Consider the following 20,175-nt stretch of genomic DNA (forward strand, 5'->3'; position numbering starts at 1 on the left):
TTAGCTCAAGCTGTTCAGCCAGTGCACAGACGAGCATCCACAGGAAAACTATTGCTGGTGCAGTAGGTATAGCAGCACCGGGGCCCAGTGCACCCCAAATATGGGTGTATTTTGCTATGCAACCCTGTGGCCCTTGCCTGCATTATCAATCAGCATTTCTATACCGCAGCGGTCTCTTCAAGACATGCTGTATGTACAATACGGGCTTCTAGCACTGGCTATCCTTTTTTATTGGTTCCTATACTGTCCTTTGTAAATGCCAGCTTTCGTTTAGTGAATACGCTTAGTAGTCCCTCCTTTTGGAATTTTGTATCCTCCGATGAGGACTGCTCCCGTTACATGTGTTCTTACTATTCATGTTATTTAGGATACTTTAAGAGCACCATTTTTGCTGGCCTGCCCCTGCTCATGTTAAGTGTTAGTGTTTAGTTTACTTTGTGCACCAGCCTCATGAAAGGGTAACCGCTGCTTTATTTGCTGTGCTTGATCTTTCTTCACGACCGCCACGCTCTTGTTTTTTTTTTTTTACTTTAGGAGCCATGTTTGTGTTTTACTTTGGGCAGCTGCTTTGTTTGCCGTGCCCCCACCCAACTTGTTTGTTTATACTGAGAATATATCAAGTTTGAAATGGAAAACACCATTTTTTAATATGCAAGATGCTGTAAATTAATTGGCTGGAGAAAGGGCAATGCCCTTACACAACGAGTATTCCATTCCTGTGTTTCACTAAAAACAAAAATGCATGACCCATGAGGCATTGTTTATATCTTTTGGTTCACTTTTTACAATTTGCTAGGTTTCAGGTTATGACTGTGACTTTAACGGGCATGCCCTGGAGCCGGGACATGTCTCCCGGTCTAGCCGACTGATTACTAAATCAGAGTCTGACAAAATATAAACAAACATACTTGTTATGAAGGAAGTAGCAGAGATTTTTGTACATTTTCGAGTCAGAGTGTCTCCAATGGCGCAGTGGCACATCAGAAAATGAGGAAAGTGACTAAAAGAGGTAGATTTCAAGAAGTTTTGACAGGGGAGGGGTTGGGGGACCAAAATAGGAAGCATCAGGTTGGCTACACATTCTTACACTTTTGACAACTCTCTCTATGTATAGTAACAAGATTTACAACTCTTCATAGATCACAAATATTGGCTAGGACACTGAGCCATTCATGGATGGCTGCTTAAGGGTGTGGATTGAGCTATGCTGCCTCCCGAGAGATACCAGATGAGGGCAGATTTGCAGACACACTGTCATTTCTTTTGCATGCTTCAGTTTTCCTATCACTGCCCACAAACACACAGTGCTGTACAAGAGCATTCTTACGAATGACAAACATAAGCCACCATCACTAAGAAAAAAAAACAGACAGGCTCCACACTTACCCTGGGCATTCCATATAGATAAAGCACAGTTGTCCCTAATCCAGCAGACCGCCCACATAAACAAGATTCATAAAAATACAGTGGCTAGGAAAGTTGCCCCAGCATTAGCAACATATAATATCAAAGCCCAAAGAAAATTGGCCCACAAGCTGGTCTACAAGCATTTAATGTTCTGGCATCGCCTATGGACAATTGAGGAGCTTGCCCCCTACCAAGTGGTGATTTGTGACCTTTTGACACAGTCCAAGGTTATAACAATCCCCTGGTTTAGTACTCTGAGAAATCTGTTGAGACAATTAGGGATGGAGGTTTATTGGTCAAGTCCTGAGGAGTTGCGTTCAATTCCGAAGTGCAGGGTCAAAACCCTCTATTGGGAGTCCACCCTGGTGAAAGATGTGACAAATCCGGTGGGCACTCTGACCCAGGAGTTTCGGAACTTTAAACCTCTTCCATTGTTTGGAGGAAACAATCGAAGAAATTGTTCCTCCCCACGCACATAAAGTATTCCTCCAATTCAGATAGAAATAATAATAATAAAAATCCCTTGCCACTTGACTGTTTTGTAATAAGTGGTGCACCAATGATTCCTCTGATGAACCATATCCAGCTCGTAAAGGAAGCCCGGAATCCCGAGTCCATCTGTTATTCTTCTGCCTCCTTTATAAGACCTTGAGAAGAAAGCGGATAATTCCATTGTGTAGGCTGATCGGTCCTGGCCACTACCTCGATGTGCTGAGAATTTTATCTACAGAAACCCGTAGAGTACTAGCCTTTGACTTAGCTACAGTTTTGTTAGCTCTATGGATTAATTATATCCATATATGGAAGAGATGTTATTTTTTAATGGTTCTCATGAATTTTTAGCTTGTTTCTTTTTCAATGTACTTTTAAAGATCCTTGTGATCGAAATAAAGTTATGATGATAATGTAACTATCAATGGTGTAGCATGTAGTCGCACAAGGACCGGGGATTTTGGGTGGTGTGGGTCAAGTACATCCACATTTTTACTGTTTCTTAATGCCCAACAAGAGAATAGGTGGCACCTTCCTTACTTTCACTAAGGCCCATGGCACCTGCACTTTACTACTGCATTCATATGGTTAAATGTATAAAAGTAACAAGTAAATCTAATAATATATTTAAAGCAAAATGTAAAGCCCACTAATTTTCTCACACCAACAAAATACACTGGCCTTCGGAGGGAACTGTGCACGGATCTAGTTGTCTCTAACCTATCTGGAAAATTACTTCATCCACTCCTCACAATCACCGACCAGGAAAACAATGTTGCCAGAGTAACACTATTACCCACCTTACATGTTAATTAAGAGCCGTCTTCTCAAACTTTCGCTACTGCAACAATTTTTGCTAACAACCTAAAACATTGCAAGGACTGGTGAGGCCTACTACATGCAATGCACATGCAAAAAGGTCTACCAAAGACGAAGAATAAGTCGTAGAGATCAAGCCTATTTTACCACTCGCACCCACGCAGAAACTCCAAACAGGGGCCCCTGGCATTGTGCTGTGGCACGAGATGCCCTGCGATGGAACCGCATCAGCGCGAAACTGTCTTTCTGCCCTGTACCCACAGGATGACAGTAAAGTGCTCCACCTACTAATTGGTTGGTGTTGTATTCTCCGGCACCACAATCTGCCCCCCTTCATAAGAGCGGGTCTAGCACTAGTAGTGGACCCCTGAAGGAAAGGTGGCAATACGGACCAACTAAGAAACTGAGCCTCTCACCTGCATTCAACGCACCGGTGTGTACCCTCCGACTGCTGCGGGCACCGAGCAGACGACGGCTATACCAACAAACACTGCGCATGTATGCAGATTACCCCACTACAAGGGTACGACTTCGGAGGCAGAACTATGCGCAGATATAACCCCAGCTGCTCCGGACCTGGATGCCAATGTTGCTGAAGATTCTAAAAATACAGTACCAGCGCAATCCCCTCTGGAAACAAGCACAAAACAAGCAGTAACCCTACTAAAAATAGCCCAAACCATTGCATGCTTCCTGCCCTTGCAACAATATCAAACAAGCACTGGCAATACTAACAGGTCTGGCATTAAAGGAATGTTTCATGGCAATGTGAAGCATTACAAGTAAATAGCATGGGTAAGAATATCATTCATGCAAACATTTTAGAAGAGGAAAGTGAAAGATTTTAAAATATATTCGGGAGAATGCCTTTCTCCCACTGACTTTTATTGAAGCAATAAGTTCAAACTTAAGCTGATCGATAAACAATCAAAGTGATCACAACTGCCTGGAGGGGAAGCACTTTTTTGTGGAAGCACACAACTTCTGCCCAATCAGAGCATGTACTCCTGCCTACCAAGGTATAGGCGGTGCCAACGCTCCTCTCTAGAGATGATCACATAATTGTCTGGTGATGGAGCAGGTAAAACAACATTTTTTATACCTCCTCTAATTTGCATGAAATTAATTACGTATTCATTCTAAAATTAACTTGCACTAACTGGTTTGCAGTGACATTTTAATCAACGTTTGAACCTTGATAAACACGAGAGACACGTGGGACTAAGATGCTAATTGCATGGCAGAATAATTAATTAATTAATTATGGTACGCAAACTAACTTTAGATTGTAGTGAAATAGAAAATTGCATGATTTATGTTGCTTTGTGATTGTTTATGCTTCCAAGACTACAAAATGGTGAGTACTATCGCTTTAAATGTTGCTACAGCTAGGAAAATACTAATATATATTTGGATTAGTGTGGGTTTAAACATCAGAATCTCAATTTCTATATTTTAATTACTGTTATGTCTGTTTTTGCTTAAGTTGGCATTCGGGCCTACTAGGCTGCAGTACCCAAGATGGAGTCTCTACCGAAAAAGCCACCATGTGAGCACGATGGTTTCTGCACAAAATTGGATGGCTATGGAGATCTCCAAATGACCCCAGAGCTGTGACACCATGTTCCTTGTCAAGGATAGGACCGGGTTTGCCTGCCAACTGACGACGGTGTGAGAACAGCGGAAGGGACAATACAGAACCTGTGGAGGAATGACTTCTCTTCCTCTAAATGTTACAATCGCAACTTTCGCCTGGGAGCAAAATGAACAATATACAATTTCCGCTTTCCTATGCCAAGTCTTCATGAAGAACCAATTTACCCTGGGAAACTTTTAGAAAACTGACAAATAACCCCGAACTGTCCAATCAGAACATTTCTCTACCCTTAAATTGTTGCATGTTAAGATGAAGTAAGAGGGAAAAAGGGTATATAATGCCCTCATCTGCCAAAGGGGGGCACACACCGGGTTGATCTTTCATGGCGTTGGGTCTACATTGAGCTGGTGACGATTTCCATGGTTTGCCTTGGGTTTCTTTGGTTTTCGGGAATTTATTTCTTCTGACGGTTTGATATTTGCTGTGGGTCGGACAGACTATCTCGGAGATTGTACCAGAGAATGCGGATAACTCTCAGAAAGTCACCGACGCTTGCTAATTGGTAATTAATCAATTGCGCTTTCTAAATTCATGCTTATTTACTAAATGTCTGTTTTCTCTTTTAAAGTAAAACTGAATTTATATTATGAACTGTAGTGAATAAATGCTAACACAGAGAATTATTATTAGATAAACAAAATTGAATTAATAAGAAATAAGTTTGTGGTTCTTTAATTGATTACAGAAAATAATTAAATGTTTCCTAGGCTTTAATTGTGATTTAGCTGGTTCTAATTCACCATCAACCAATCCAACTAATTGGTCCATCGACCAAGTGGTGGAGTGCCTTGATGTTAAGATCAGGATTCTATAGGTGCATATGTATAAAATGTATATAATGTAAAGAAAATTAATCCTGATAGGTAATAAGGTACCCACATGTCCAGCGCTTTTTGTCCTATGTACGGATTCGAGTGAGAATTATTGAATGACGAGTGCGTGTTGGTGTTATGGGCCCCACCAATGAATGAGTGTATGGATGAGTTGTTGTGATTACGAATCTGTTACATAGGGAGAAAATGTAAAGTTTGACCTGCATCAAATTTCTTGGTAGCAGAGGATGGTTTTGGTTTGGTGATTATTGATTTATGTTTAACACTTTATGTTGAGTATTGTCTACGTTAAATGTAGTAGGAAATGTGAAGCTTCCGGGAAGTAGGGAGTGGATTTATGTGGCAAGAGAAGTCACATAGAATTGAACATTGTCTGGTTTCATGAATTGTGATAACACGGAATTATGTTATGTTAGGGAAATCTCTGTGTGAATGTGTGTGAGTGGCATTGTAATAGGTTCTCAAGTGAAACTCTGGCCTTAATTCTCAGGAGCATTGTAGTCTCCACATGTGTTTTATCCCCAGAGAAACAGTTTGCCTTTTGCTTGATAGAAGGGTAAGGTAGAGGGAAGTGCTACTTTATCGGCGTAACGGAAAAGTCTGTGGTAGGGTAGAGGTAAGCGCTGCCTACTGGAAAGACAGAATTTTTGTGTAAATGAACAAAGCTATCTATTTGGTTTAGTGAAACAGGCAATGGAGATGTTTTATGTTGTTACTAACAGATTTTGAGTAAAGAAAACGTATGAAAAGTTTGCAGATAAAATTTTGTAAAGGAGGAGTCAGCAAGAGCAGGAGTAGCAAGAAAGGCTGACGTCAGAAAGACCGCACTGGGATTGGTCAGCTGTAGAAAGATGAAGCTTCCACTGATTGGTGCGTTAGTGTGAGTCACACTAGGATTGGAGATTTTCAGGAGTGACGTAGACGCCCAGGATTGGTGCATTAGTGTGAGTCACGCTGGGATTGGACAAAATACGGAGAAGCCGTGCAGGAAGTGATTTACAAAGCTTAGTTGATTAAGAACTCTGAAAATTAAAAATGATGTACTACGATCCACCTGAGAAAGAGAAAAAATCATGGTTTGGTAAAATCAAAGACTTATTTAAAAAGGATAAGCCGATTGTGATTAGGGATGGACAGATACTTCCTCCATCGAAATCGCCTGCATCTTTTATGGTAGCGAAATATGGTTATCATAAATGTATTTGGTTAGAGAATTGGGCAAAGTATACCAAAGATGATGGAGTACTAGCATTTCCAGAAAATGGTTCATTTAGTTTGGCAGTATTACGAAACTTAAGAGAAAGGATGATGAGGTTAGAACCAAAACCCAGACCTACCCAATTCGAGGCTTTGACGGAATGGGAAGAAGAGATGTATGAAAGGGAAAGGCATCGAAGTGGAAGAAGGTATAATTATATGTTTGGTAGACATTGTGGTCAAGAGAGTATGATGACAGGATGAGAAGATGGCGAAATGCGAATATGACTGATGGTATTGATGGAGCAGGTAAAGCAAAATTTTGTATACCTCCTCTATTTTGCATGAAATTTAATTCATTCTAAATATCAACTTGTACTAATTTGTATAGAGTGGTATGCTTAACCAACAATTGCACCTTAATAAACACGAGATACACGTGGCACTAAAATGCTAATTGCATGGCTAATAATTAAATTATTAACTGTGGTATGCAAACTAACTTTAGGATGTGTTGAAATAGGGAATTGCATGATTCATGTTGCTTTTGTGATGGTTTGTGCTTCCAGTGCTGCAGAATGGTGAGTATTATTGCTTTAAATGTTGCTACACGCTAGGAAAATACTAATATATTTTGGGATTAGTGCAGGTTTAAACATTAGAATCTTCATTTCTATATATTAATTACTGTTATGTTTGTTTTTGCTTAAGTTGGCATTCGGGCCTATTAGGCCGCAGTACTTAAAATGGAGTTCGGAAGTGGCCACCAAGACAAAGACTAGTGTGAATGACTGAGAGGACAATGAACGACCTGTACAAGAGGGCTTACATGTTGTTACTTCGGAACTTTCACCTGGGAAACTACTAAAAAGAACACAATTGAGAAGATGTCATGCCCGGTCTCATGGGAAACAGGCAAACATGGAAATATTGAAGAGACTTACAATTTTCAGAGGGTTTAGCCAATCAGAACACTTTCTACCCCTAAATTGTTGCGCATTGTCCTAAAAGTAAGGAGGAAAAGGGTATAAAAGAAGGGGATTGGGAAGAGGGGGTAGGCTGTTGGTGTGGAGAGTCGATTTGCTGGATTGTTGGTTCGTTGGTGCGATCGCCTGATCCCTTGGCTAAATCGTGGGGACTGCGTCGTGCTGAAGGAGATTTCCTGGACTTACCTGGGTTTCCTTTGATTAAAAAAGGACGATTCCATCTGAAGGGATTTTGATTATTGCTGTGGGTTGACGGGTTTTTCTGAAAGTGGTCGCCAATGTCCAAATTTAGTTAAATATACATGTCATGTCAATTTATGTTAAAGATCAAAGGTTGGAAATCGCTCAATAGAGAAATTGTTGAACTGTAATCCCGAATATGCCAACACAAAGTGACCAAATTAGATAAGCTAAACTTTAATTAATAAGAAACGGGTTTGTGATTCTTTAATAAGGCATTGAAAAGCTAATCGAAAGGTTCCGAAGCTTTAAATGTGTTTTAGGTGGTTCTAAATCACCATCAACCAGTCCAACTAATTGGTCCATCGACCAAGTGGTGGAGTGCCTTGATGTTAAAGTTAGGATTCTATAGGTGCAGGTGTATATAATGTCTATAATTTAAAGAAATTACTCCAGATAGGTAACAAGGTACCCCCCACATGTCCAGCGCTTCTTTTCCTCCTGTGTGCAGATTCGAGTGAGACGTATGTGTGTTGGTGTTATGGGCCCCACCAATGAATGAATGTATGAATGAGTAGTGTGGTGACGAGTCTGTGACATAGGGAGGAAATGTAAATTTGCCCTTTTTCGCTGGAGCAGTATGTTTCCTCTGAGAAATGCTGGAGAGATAAATGTGGCAGAAAATGCACACAAAAGAGAAATAACACAGGGCCAGAAGGTTACAGATATGGAGTGAGTGAATCGGAAGATGAGGTGCTGGAAGACATGTTTTATAAAAACCCACCTCCATATCAACAGAATTCTACGTTGGTGACGCTGAGTGCACCGGCAAAGGAGACTGTGATGAATAAAAATTTTGAGCAAATGCCACCTAATTTGGGAGAAAATAATCCATTTAAAGATTCAGAAATGTCACAGACCGTAAGAACTGAAAATGTAAATTCAGCAGAGTTAGCTGGAACTACACTGGAATTAACTTGAGAAAATTAGAGAATTAACTAAGAATATGAAAGCAGTGACTATACCGGTAACTATAGGACCGATGATACCTGTTTTTGATAAACAAAAAGATAGTGAGCATTGCTTAACAGTCCCATATAATTGCGGTATGCAAAAGGAGAAAGAAAGGAGTGGTTCTGGAGAAAATGAATGGAAGATTATGGCAGGAACATCAGGATTAAGTACCCCTAAAAATGTAACTGTAAATCAAAGCCCAGCGAGTAAGACACCTATGACAACAGAATCAGCAACCGAAACCCCAGAGAGAATGATAGATAAAATGAGAATAGAGACAACCCCTGTAGGACCAACATCAGAAGAATTAAGTGATTGGTTAAGAAGTTTACAGAAAAAAGATACAGAACCACAACCCTTAGATGTAGCAAAATTAAAAATCCTCTCCTGGAATGTCGCAGGTATTACCAATAAGCTTCTCTGCCCAGATTGGAGCCACTTTATTGATCAGCACGATATCTGTTGTATCCAGGAGACTTGGGCTTTCTGAGGAACTTTCAATAAAGGGCTTCCATATTATCAACCATCTAGCTCTTATTGGTGTAAGAGGAAGACCTTATGGGGGACTGTCATTTTTATTGGCTCACATCTGGGCTGCACAATAACACAAATTATTACTTGTAGCCCAGACCTACAATGTATCATTTTAACTTTCCCTTCCAAACTTAGTTTGGTCCTAATAAATGTATACTCCCGCCCTACATCGATGGGGAAAGAATCTCCCACTCTGGAACTTCTAAATGATCTAATTCAAACTGTAGCAGACAAGGGTACCCTAATTGTTTCTGGTGATTTCAACTGCCAATATGAGCCCCTGCCCGGTACAATCGAATCCATCACTAGAGAGGAGGACGAACAATGGCTTATACCAGCCCTCCTATACCCTCCAATTAAGGCCTGTACACCTCTAGCAGTCCAAATAAACTCTCTCACCCTGGCTAATTCCCTGAGAGCCTGTAATGGGCGTACTCAATCGGATTTGGAGGGAACCCATACCTTCAACCGAGTGGGACAGTCTTCACGCATTGACTATATCATGGTACAGGTTGACTCTTGGCATAGGGTCAAGGACTTTGTAGTTATTCCACGCCATGATAGCGATCACAACGCCCTGGTTGTGGACTTCGTGTTACCAGCGATGGCTTCATCGCTCCAAAGCACCATTGGCAACCCAAGCCCTTGTCTCCTCTCAAATAATAGAAGGCGACTTAAATGGCCTGTGATCCTCAACTGTCCTGAAAAACTGAGCGTATTATATATAGCAATTTACAATGCACTTTCAGAGCTCAGTTATTCCCTTGAACAGGGGCAAGAAAAACTGGAAAATGACATCATTAATATCCATGCAGGACTAGTTATAACATTGGGCGACCTGCTTAACCCAGTCAATTCTAAGCCTCCCACTAACCCAAAAGTTCTAACCTGGTTCGACAGTAACTGTCGAAGGGCTAAAAAAGACCTTCTTAAATCAATAAAATCTGGTGACAGAAGAAAGGTAACAAAGAAAAGAGACGAGTATAAACTAATGGTAAAAGAGGCTAAACAAAATTGGGAAAATGGTAAATGGGAGGACGTTAAAAACGCCCTGACAAAGAAAAACATGAGAGAATTTTGGGCAATCATTAGGTCAGGCATTAAAGAAGGGTTTGTGGCAGATGACCCAAATATTGCCCCAGAGCAATGGAACAATTATTTCCAGAATCTATATGCCCCCCTCTCTTTGGACAGCGCCATTATACAGGCACCTCTGCCGAGGATAGAATACCTTGATATAATTACCCAGCAGGAAGTAGAAAGGGCAATAAACAGGCTCCCAACTGGGAAGGCACCAGGTTTGGACAAGATCCCTGGGGACCTGTATAGGCACCAACCCGAGATCTGGATTCCCTATTTATGCCTCCTATACAATGCCATATTACATGGCGCACCCATTCCGGACACCTGGGCAGGCGCTGAAATAATCCCAGTATTCAAGAAAGGCTCCCCACTGCTTCAAACTAATTACCGCCCGATAAGTTTGATTGATGTCAGTCAGAAATTGTTTGCACGTATAATTTTAGACCGAGTGCAGACCTGGGTGGATGACCAATCAATACTGACTCCTTACCAGGCAGGATTTAGGGTGAAGACTTCCACGGTAGACCAGCTCCTTCGTCTACAACTCCTATACTGGAAAACCGTGAAAGTAGAGGGTGGCAGCCTCTACTTTATCTTCGTCGACCTCAAAGCGGCCTTTGATTTGGTCCCACGCCAGACATTATGGGCGGTATTGGCCGAGATGGGGATGCCAACTTGTCTACTTGCGATTATCAAGCGACTTCATATATCCAATTTTGCCCAGGTAAGGTACGGCAAAAGGGGAAACTTAACTTCTAAATTTCCGGTCAATCGAGGTGTTAGACAGGGGTGCGTGTTGGCCCCTACCTTATTTACCCTGTACGTCAACGCCTTAGTGGCCCATCTGAAGGGAGTAAAAGATATCGATGCCCCAAAACTTAATAACGAGCAGGTTGTGGCACTAATGTTTGCTGATGACACTCTTTTAGTGTCAAAATCTCCCATGGGGATACAACGTGCCCTAGAAAGCTTCTCTGAATTCTGCTCTACAAGGGGGCTCGAGATAAACTCACAAAAAACAAAATTTATGGTATATAATCCGCCCAAGGCAACGTGCCCCAACCCTTCTCTCAATGGTGTCATACTGGATAGGGTAACTGTCTTTGAATATCTTGGCGTTACCCTCAACGATAAAATGGAGTGGGGCCCACAAATTTCCAAGGCTAAACTTCGCCTCACCCAAATTTGTGGTGGGGTTCTCAAGATGCATAGAGCCTCCACCTCTAAGCCTGTGGCACCCATTATTGAGATTTACAAAATGCAAGCCTGTGGCACAATATTCTATGGGGCAGAGTTATGGGGCCATTGTACAGTTGGAGATATATCTAGCCAGGAAAACCAATTCTTAAGATCCCTACTGGCATTACCCACTAGTACCCCACTCCTCCCTTTAAGACTGGATTTGGACGTTAGACCTATACAGGAAGAACTCTCCCTAAAGCCCCTAATGTATTGGCGGAGGGTGTGGGCAACACCGGAGCTGATAAATTATCAGAATGACCTAAAAGCCTTGTTGGCTCTTCCCGGCTCATACAAAATACCCTGGCTTGCTTTTATTAAAAAGGAGTTTACGGGGGGAGGAGCCAAGATGGCGACCGGGATGGCAGCGTAGATTCCCGGCTCCGTGAACCTCCGCATCCCGCACGGATATCCTGCATGAGATCCTTATTCTGCGCTACGAGATCGTGTTCGTAAACGAAAGTGGCAACCGATCGTGTGACCCTGAGGTTTCTGACTGCCGTACCGCCGGAGAAATCAGCGGTTGAACTTTGCGGCCCGTGCGGTCCCGAAGCCGGGACCTCGAGTGGACGCCTTGGCCAGGCGGCAGTTTAACAACAGCGGCCTGTGGTGACTGGGTGGAGTCGGTCCGCCGGAGTGGTGCTCCCCTCGGCCTGCATTTTGCTGTGGTCGCTCCCCCCTGCTGAGCGCTGCGGACCGAGGACATGCCCGGGTGTGCAATTCCCGGATTCTGTGGTGTTTGCCCCTGCCTTTGACGGTGAGCTGCCCAGACGCCGTCCCTGGCTCGCCCTGATCCTCGCGGGCTGCTCCCGGCTTTTCGCGGGAGCTGGTCCGTGGCGGAGACGACTGTTGCCCGTGACCGCGCAACGGCTGAATCTGTGCCTGCCCCAGGATCCCTGTCTTCAGCGACGTGGACCTTGAGGCGTTGGTCCCGGGGTCCTGGCCCCAATACGAGTCGGGCCTTCCCAGCGGCCATTTTGTCACTATGCAGCCTACCATCCTGTCCGCTGGGTCGCAGCGGGACTGGGGGTGTGTGACGGTCGGGAGTGTGGCAGAGCGATCGGAGAGAGCTGCTCTAGGGTACGGCGACCTCCTGGAGGCCCTTGGTGCCCTTCATTACTCCTTGGCTCATGGCGCCGGGGTCCTGGGGAGGAAGCTAGATGGTGTGGTATCAGCGTTGGGACAGTGGCGGCATGCTGGTCTACAAGTACACAGTGGCTTTCCACACTGCACACAGGAGGAAGATGTTGCGGCCCCCCCCCGCGATTAGTGTACAGCCGGACACTCCGGACAGTATGCTACCGTGTGGTCGGCTAATTGTGGGCTTGATCTGCTCCGGAGGTATTGGACCTGCGCGGAAGATGGTGGCCTTGTCCCGTGCGCGGTCTCCGGCGGTCCAGGGACGATTCCAGCAACGTGTGTCTCATTTGACTGCTTCAGCCTGTCTGGACCTTGTGTGCAGTGCAGATCCTGGGGCAGCACTGGAAAAGACGCCCCCCCATGAAGCGGTCCGTACCGATGCTCAGAGACTTCCACCCCACCTGTGTGCGTCGCTTCCCGACTGTTTTTGGACACTCCTGTACCTTGGGACATTGGACATGGTGCTGGGTCGAGGGGCAGGCATGGGCAGAATCGCAAAGAGCGGTCAAGGCTGAGGCTGATCCTTCGGGAGTGGTCACCTAGTAGACAGGCGGACTCATGGTTGCGTGCTCTCATGGTTATTCGCATAGTTGGTGCATAATGCTCCCCACTCCCCCCCCCTCTTTTGATATGATCAACTTGGTGCTGCTAATTGTTTGCTGTGGGGAGACTTCGCCGTGCGGGAGGGAGAAGCCGGGGGTATGTTTTAAAGGCCCTCCTCCAGTTTATTACATTCTCTCCGCCCCCCCGTCTGGGGGGGCTCTTTCTTACTCCTTTTTTCCCTGTCTCTTCTGTATTTCGGGTCTAGTTCCAGGGCGACAGGCACACTGCTGGGGGGTGGGGCCATACTCATTCGCAGAGGTGCAGGGTGGGGGGATGGGGGAGGGGACTCTTTAGTCTTTATCTCTTTTTCCATGGCCTCCTTTTTCTTCTCTGTTTCTTTTTGCTTTTTTCTGGGATCAGCGCGGTACACCTCTCTTATTGTGCATCGTTTGCTCTTAATGTGTGCCACAGTTTCCGGGGGGTTCGCTGGGCTTTAGGTACGGGGACCTGTAGGCGCAACTATCTTTGATATTTCTCCCCATCCGTACTTTCCCGTGTCTGCGCCATTGATTCAATGTATTGCTGCTTGCTGCTTACGTCTCTTATCCTTGCCCCTTGTCGCTGTTGGGAAATTGTTTGGCACCTGATCCTACTGTTTTGTTTTATTATAAAATGAAAAACCCTTTCTCTCCTGGTGTCCTACCTGTGCGGCTCATTGGCCGGACTATATTGTATTGTGGACTTTGCTCCCCGAGGTGCCGCCTGTGTTTACATTTGCCTTTATTGTTCTGATTGCTTAGCGGCCGGCCCCGGGGGGTTGTAGGCCCATACGTGTAAATGATTGAAACGTCAATAAAGGTTTTTCAAAAAAAAAAAAAAAAAAAAAAGGAGTTTACGACATTGGGAATTCCGGCACTTTGGTACAACCCAGCAACAACTGTCGCAAAACTCTCCAAAGCTGACCTGGTTAAAACATTCTGGTCAAATAAGAAAGCCAAAATGCTCTCCAACAATAGGCAGGGGACACTGACCACAGATTTCCTTAACATCAAGGAAGAGTTTAAACTAGAACCCTTTCTTGATGAAATTGATTCATGTGCCTCAAGAAAGCTCTACACACAATATAGATATGGTACTCTTCCCATAAGAGCTTTAACGGGAAAGTGGTCAACTAACAACATCACCGATTGTCCAACCTGTGGTGATGTAAACAAGACAGAGATCCACATCCTGTTTTTTTGCCCGACTTATAAGTCCATAAGAAAACGTTGGCTTACACAACTTTGTAGAAATTTGGGTACCACCCATTGTAAGGAGGCACATAGAATACTGAAGACCGATACTTCCACACCTATAGTATTCTCGGTGTCTCGCTTTTTACATGCTGTTTGGCGGAGGCGCTGCTCCCTCGTTGCACCTCTCACCGGGGGTATTAAATAGATATCGGTACAAAAGGGGGTGGTGACGGACGGAGCATCAGAGCCAATCAAACACTCACACCCAGTCAACAGATCTGGGTTTGATCCATCACCATTCTTTAGCCCACTCTGCCACCCCAGTTCAGACATGGCCATATGCAAATCAGTCTGACCCTGTGCCTCATGGGAACAGTCCAGCCCGAACTGCCAAGCCATGCCTTCCCTGGACCGGAAACAAGCTTCCTAGGACCGGTTTCTGGCATTACAGCCGTCTTCAGCCAGGCTTGCTTGAATCCAGTGGCAAAGTGAGCAAGGGACTCACGTCTGAGCATACCCTGCCAACTTATGGCGAACAAAGCGGTACAAAAGGGGGTGGTGACGGACGGAGCATCAGAGCCAATCAAACACTCACACCCAGTCAACAGATCTGGGTTTGATCCATCACCATTCTTTAGCCCACTCTGCCACCCCAGTTCAGACATGGCCATATGCAAATCAGTCTGACCCTGTGCCTCATGGGAACAGTCCAGCCCGAACTGCCAAGCCATGCCTTCCCTGGACCGGAAACAAGCTTCCTAGGACCGGTTTCTGGCATTACAGCCGTCTTCAGCCAGGCTTGCTTGAATCCAGTGGCAAAGTGAGCAAGGGACTCACGTCTGAGCATACCCTGCCAACTTATGGCGAACAAAGCGGTACAAAAGGGGGTGGTGACGGACGGAGCATCAGAGCCAATCAAACACTCACACCCAGTCAACAGATCTGGGTTTGATCCATCACCATTCTTTAGCCCACTCTGCCACCCCAGTTCAGACATGGCCATATGCAAATCAGTCTGACCCTGTGCCTCATGGGAACAGTCCAGCCCGAACTGCCAAGCCATGCCTTCCCTGGACCGGAAACAAGCTTCCTAGGACCGGTTTCTTAAATAGATATCGACAAAATTTAAATTTTAGCTTTTTGTACTGTTTTATCTTTTTTAACTATTTAAATTCTTGGTCTCTGTAATCGATGGTATGATAAATGTCTGTATTTAATACGAATTTTTATTCTGATGAAATACTTTTTTATGATGTACTCTTCTTTTAAGGTCTATGACCGAAATAAAGATTACTTTGACTTTGACTTTGAAAATTAAAAGTAACATTAGAAGAGTTAATCGTAGGAACAATTCCTACTGAAAAACTAAAAGCATACCAGGATGAGGAGCTAATGTTTTTATGCAAGAGCATTACTTGGAGAGCGAGGACTTTGCATGAAAAGTTAGAAGAGACAGCGAGTGAAATGGGAATCGATTTTGAGAAAATAAAGTCATTACAGAAGCCATATAGGGTAGATTTTTCTGAAAAAGATATTGAAAACTTGAATACTGCAGTGAGATTGACCCAAATTAAGGAACTGATTGCATTGTTAAGGAAATGGGGTGATGTGGATTAATGGAAAAGTAGATGGTTTAGAAAGAGAGAGGAAATTACAGATAAGGCCTCTCTAGCTTTCCCAGTGAGAGAAAAAGAGCCAGTGATAACAGAATGTCCCATGAGAGAAATTCCTAGAGGAAGATGTGTGCATGTTCCATGGACTAGACAGGATATTTTGTCATTTACAATGATTTTCCTAGGTTAAGAGAAAACCCAGTTGAATGGTACCGACGGGTAGAAAGGTTTGTCAAACTTTCAAAGGTGTTGTGGATAGATCTGGTCTTTTTGATATAATTGTACCTGCAGATTTATGGGCAGAATGTAAAATTACAATAGATTGGCCAACACAAGAATAACCTAGGGATCCTAAGACGGGAGCCCCCGATCCAGAAGTAATGAAAAAATATGATCAGGTAATTACTTTTTTGAAAAATAAAGTACCTCCGAACGAGACTGACTGGGTAAATATTGACAGAACTCACCAGGAGGCTAAAGAATCAGTGCATGCGTATTACGAAAGGTTATTGTTGGCTTTTAAACAATACAGTGGAGATGAGAAATTAAGTGAAAAGGATTTGAGTCATTTTGTGTACAGATATGTTTATGGTTTAAGGCTTGAAGTTAGTGAAATGATTAAACAGCATACAGTAGATTGGCAGAACAAAAAGATAGACGAAGTGTTACAACATGCAAAATATTTTAGTGATGTAATTGAAGCCAAACAGCGTAAACTGAAAGAAAAGGCAATGTGGCTGTAACGCCCTGAACGCCTCAGGATCGTTTAACAGACACGATAATGAGGACGCAACCACTTGTGAAGGGTTAGTTATTTTAATGAGTTAATGAAGGCAAAAATAATACAAAGATAAACAAAAGTTATAGTCACTGGAATCCTCCAGGCTAAGTACGTTACCAGCCCACCGCACGGATGGTCCTAACCGTCCTCTGCATATACGCCGATCCCGGCGTATGCCAACAGAGGGCAGAAATGAAATGGCCGACAATGCCAATCGGTAGGCTGTGAGGGGCACGAAGAGTGTTGGGGAGAATCGAGGAGTCAGGGAAACACCCAGCCGGGGTCTCTACCTGAAGGGAGCAGCCGCTCAACCTCTTCCTCAGACTGCACCGGGACGCGGAGTCACCTCCTGGTGATGCGTCACCGATACCCCAATCAAATAGCAAGAAGACTGAACCGAGAGCAGCCGCTCGATCGATCCTGTGGACTTCCGAGTCTGTAACGCGGCAAACACCTCCTGGTGTGCGTTACAGCTGGCAGTCCCTGTATCTCTGGTCTGGCTGGGAGTTACGACTCCAACCAGCAAAAGCGCCACTGCGCTTTGACTCAGCCGAGTCAAGAAGCGAAGCTCAATGGTGGACCGGTAGAGCTTCTGGGTCCTTCACAGGTGACGATGGGGCAAGACACGGCCCAGGGAGTAACGACTCGACCTACCTCCGTTCTTGCCTTACTGGAGCACCACTCCGGAACACTGCTCTTCACGAAGCAGGTACGTCGGTGTAAACACAATATCCGACAGCGTTGTACCTCCCGGTTCCTCCCTTTATAGGGCGTGTTTTCCTTGAGTTATGTAACAGCTCTCCTGTTTACATAAGGGCGTGCTTTCCATGAGTTATGTAACAGCTCTCCTGTTTACATAAGGGCGTGTTTTCCTTGAGTTATGTAACAGCTCTCCTGTTTACATAAGGGCGTGTTTTCCTGGAGTTATGTAACAGCTCTCCTGTTTCCATAAGGGCGTGTTTTCCTGGAGTTATGTAACAGCTCTCCTGTTTACATAACCTCTCAACCGCTAAGCATCCTGGGAGATGTAGTCCGTTTTCGCTGGTTACCGTTTTCTTCCCCTCGCATGACAGGAATTCTTGACAGTACATCCTCCCTCTCAGCGGCTCCCCACGGGTCCAGCGCTGGCAGGAAAACGCCGATGGAACAAGGAGACCAAGCGCGGAGCATGAACCCCTTCAGCCGGTTCCCATGATTGCTCCTCCGGGCCATAGCCTTTCCACGCAACCAGGTACCACAGCTTCCCCCTGCGCCATTTGGACGCCCGTATGCCCGATACTTCATACTCCACCTCCGACTCCACGCATACCGGCCTAGGTGTCCCAGACGGCTTGGAGGGTGCAGGTTTGAGCAATGATACATGAAAGACAGGGTGAATCCGCAAGGACTGGGGCAAGCACACCTTCACGTTCACGGGACCCATACACTTGGCAATTCGATAGGGACCCATGTACTTGGGATGGAACACACTGTTCTTTCGAAACCTCATGTTTCTTGTGGATATCCAGACGTAGTCTCCAGTGCGGTACAGTGGCCCGGGCCTTCTCTTCCTGTCTGCCGCAGCCTTGTATTTTCTCTTGGTCTCTATTAGGACAGCCCTTGAGCGCATCAACGTGTCTTTTATGTGTGCCACCCTGTCCGCTGTGGCGGGAATCCTGTCCTCTCTGAACGGATGTAGAAATGGCAAGAACCTGGGATGTTGGCCATAGTTGCTATAGAACGGAGATGACTGTGTGGAGCTGTGAGTGGCGTTGTTATAGGCTATCTCTGCAACCCATAGCAAGTCGACCCATTCTTCCCTGCCCTGGTCCACAAAACATCGCAGATACTGTTTGAGCGTTTGGTTCAGGCGCTCGGTTTGGCCGTCCGTTTGAGGGTGGTAGCTGGTGGACAGGGCGGTCTTAACATGCAGCGCAGTGCACCAAGTCTTCCAGAATTGCGCAGTAAACTGCGACCCCCGGTCCGACACGATCACCCCAGGTAATCCATGCAGTCGTACCACATTCTTTAGTAGTAGTGACGCCAATTCCCCGGCCGTAGGGACTCTTTTGCAGGGGATGAAGTGCCCCATTTTCGTCAAGTAATCCACCACCACCAGTATTGCCGTCATCCCCTGGTCTACCGGTAGGCCCACCACGAAGTCCAGTGATATGCTATCCCATGGTCTATCCGGGGTCGGAAGTGGATGTAAGAGCCCTTGGGTTCGGCCTTGGTCGGCCTTCATGGTAGCACACGTAGGACACTCCTGTCCCCACCTCCTGACATCCACTCTCATGGTTGGCCACCAGAAATGCCGTCCCATGCTAGCCACCGTTTTTTCAAAGCCCAAATGACCTGCGCATGGAGAGTCATGGCACCAGATGAATGCTTGTTTCCTTAGCCTAGGCGTGGGTATCAATAGGCACCTGCCCTTCAGGGGTATCCCGTCCTTCAGCTGCCATTCTCTGTGACTGAGGAGCCACCTCCGCCATGCGAATGACCTGATCCCTCTCTTTATTCCCCTCAGGAAAGTATCCGGTTGGATAACCCCCAATACCATCCTCGGGGAAATGATGGAACGCTCGGTCGCAGGCAACGGTTCCTTAACTGCAGATTGACGGGACAGGGCGTCCGCCTTCCGGTTTTCCGTCCCCGGCCGATATGTGATGCGGAAGTTGAACCCCGCAAAGAAGATCATCCACCGCAGCTGCCTGGGAGAAAGGTGTCTTGCGGCCGTCATGAACTGTAGATTCCGATGGTCCGTGTACACCGATACCACATGTCTTGCCCCCATCAACCAATGCCTCCATTCGGTGAAGGCGTCCTTGATTGCAAGAAGCTCCTTCTCCGCAATATGGTAGTTGCGTTCGGCGTCGTTGAGTTTGCGGGACATGTACGCAACGGGATGAAGCACCCCTGTGTCGTGGTTGCGTTGGGACAAGATAGCCCCCAGCGCCACATCCGAAGCGTCCGCTTCCACCACGTAGGGGAGATCCGGATCGGGGTGAGCCAACACCGGCGCCTTACCAAAGGCGCTTTTCAGGGCCTCAAAGGCTGTGTTCGCTTCAGGGGACCAGACAAACTCCTTGGACTTCCTCAGTAGCTGTGTGATTGGGGCCACCAATCCTGAAAATCCATCTATAAACCGCCTGTAAAAGTTGGCGAAGCCAATGAAACTTTGGACGTCCTTCACGCTTTGGGGCACCGGCCATTCTTTCACCGCCTTGATCTTTCGTTCTGCCATCTCCTGTCCCTCTGGACTCAGCATCACTCCGAGGAATTCCACGGACGTGACGTGGAAGTCACACTTGCTGAGTTTACAAAACAGCTTGTTTTCCCTCAGCTTTTGGAGCACCGCTTTGACGTGGTGTACGTGCTCCTCCACACTGGACGAGTAGATGAGGATGTCGTCGATATATACGACCACGTAGATATCCAACTCC

At 45.5% G+C, this 20,175-nt stretch overlaps 1 protein-coding gene across 1 annotated transcript in view; it reads right to left on the reverse strand.

Moving 5' to 3' along the window:
- Window positions 1-3,340, reverse strand: part of CNOT6L (CCR4-NOT transcription complex subunit 6 like) — an 844,987-nt gene extending 841,647 nt beyond the window's left edge. Inside the window, exon 1 of the mRNA XM_085640943.1 lies at window positions 3,135-3,340. The gene's annotated coding sequence lies outside the window, so the exon portion shown is untranslated. The remainder of the gene's footprint in view (window positions 1-3,134) is intronic.
- Window positions 3,341-20,175: the final 16,835 nt, after the last annotated feature.

This window comes from Triturus cristatus, chromosome 2_2 (genome assembly GCF_964204655.1).
Source record: "Triturus cristatus chromosome 2_2, aTriCri1.1, whole genome shotgun sequence".
Classification (NCBI taxonomy): Eukaryota; Metazoa; Chordata; class Amphibia; order Caudata; family Salamandridae; genus Triturus; species Triturus cristatus.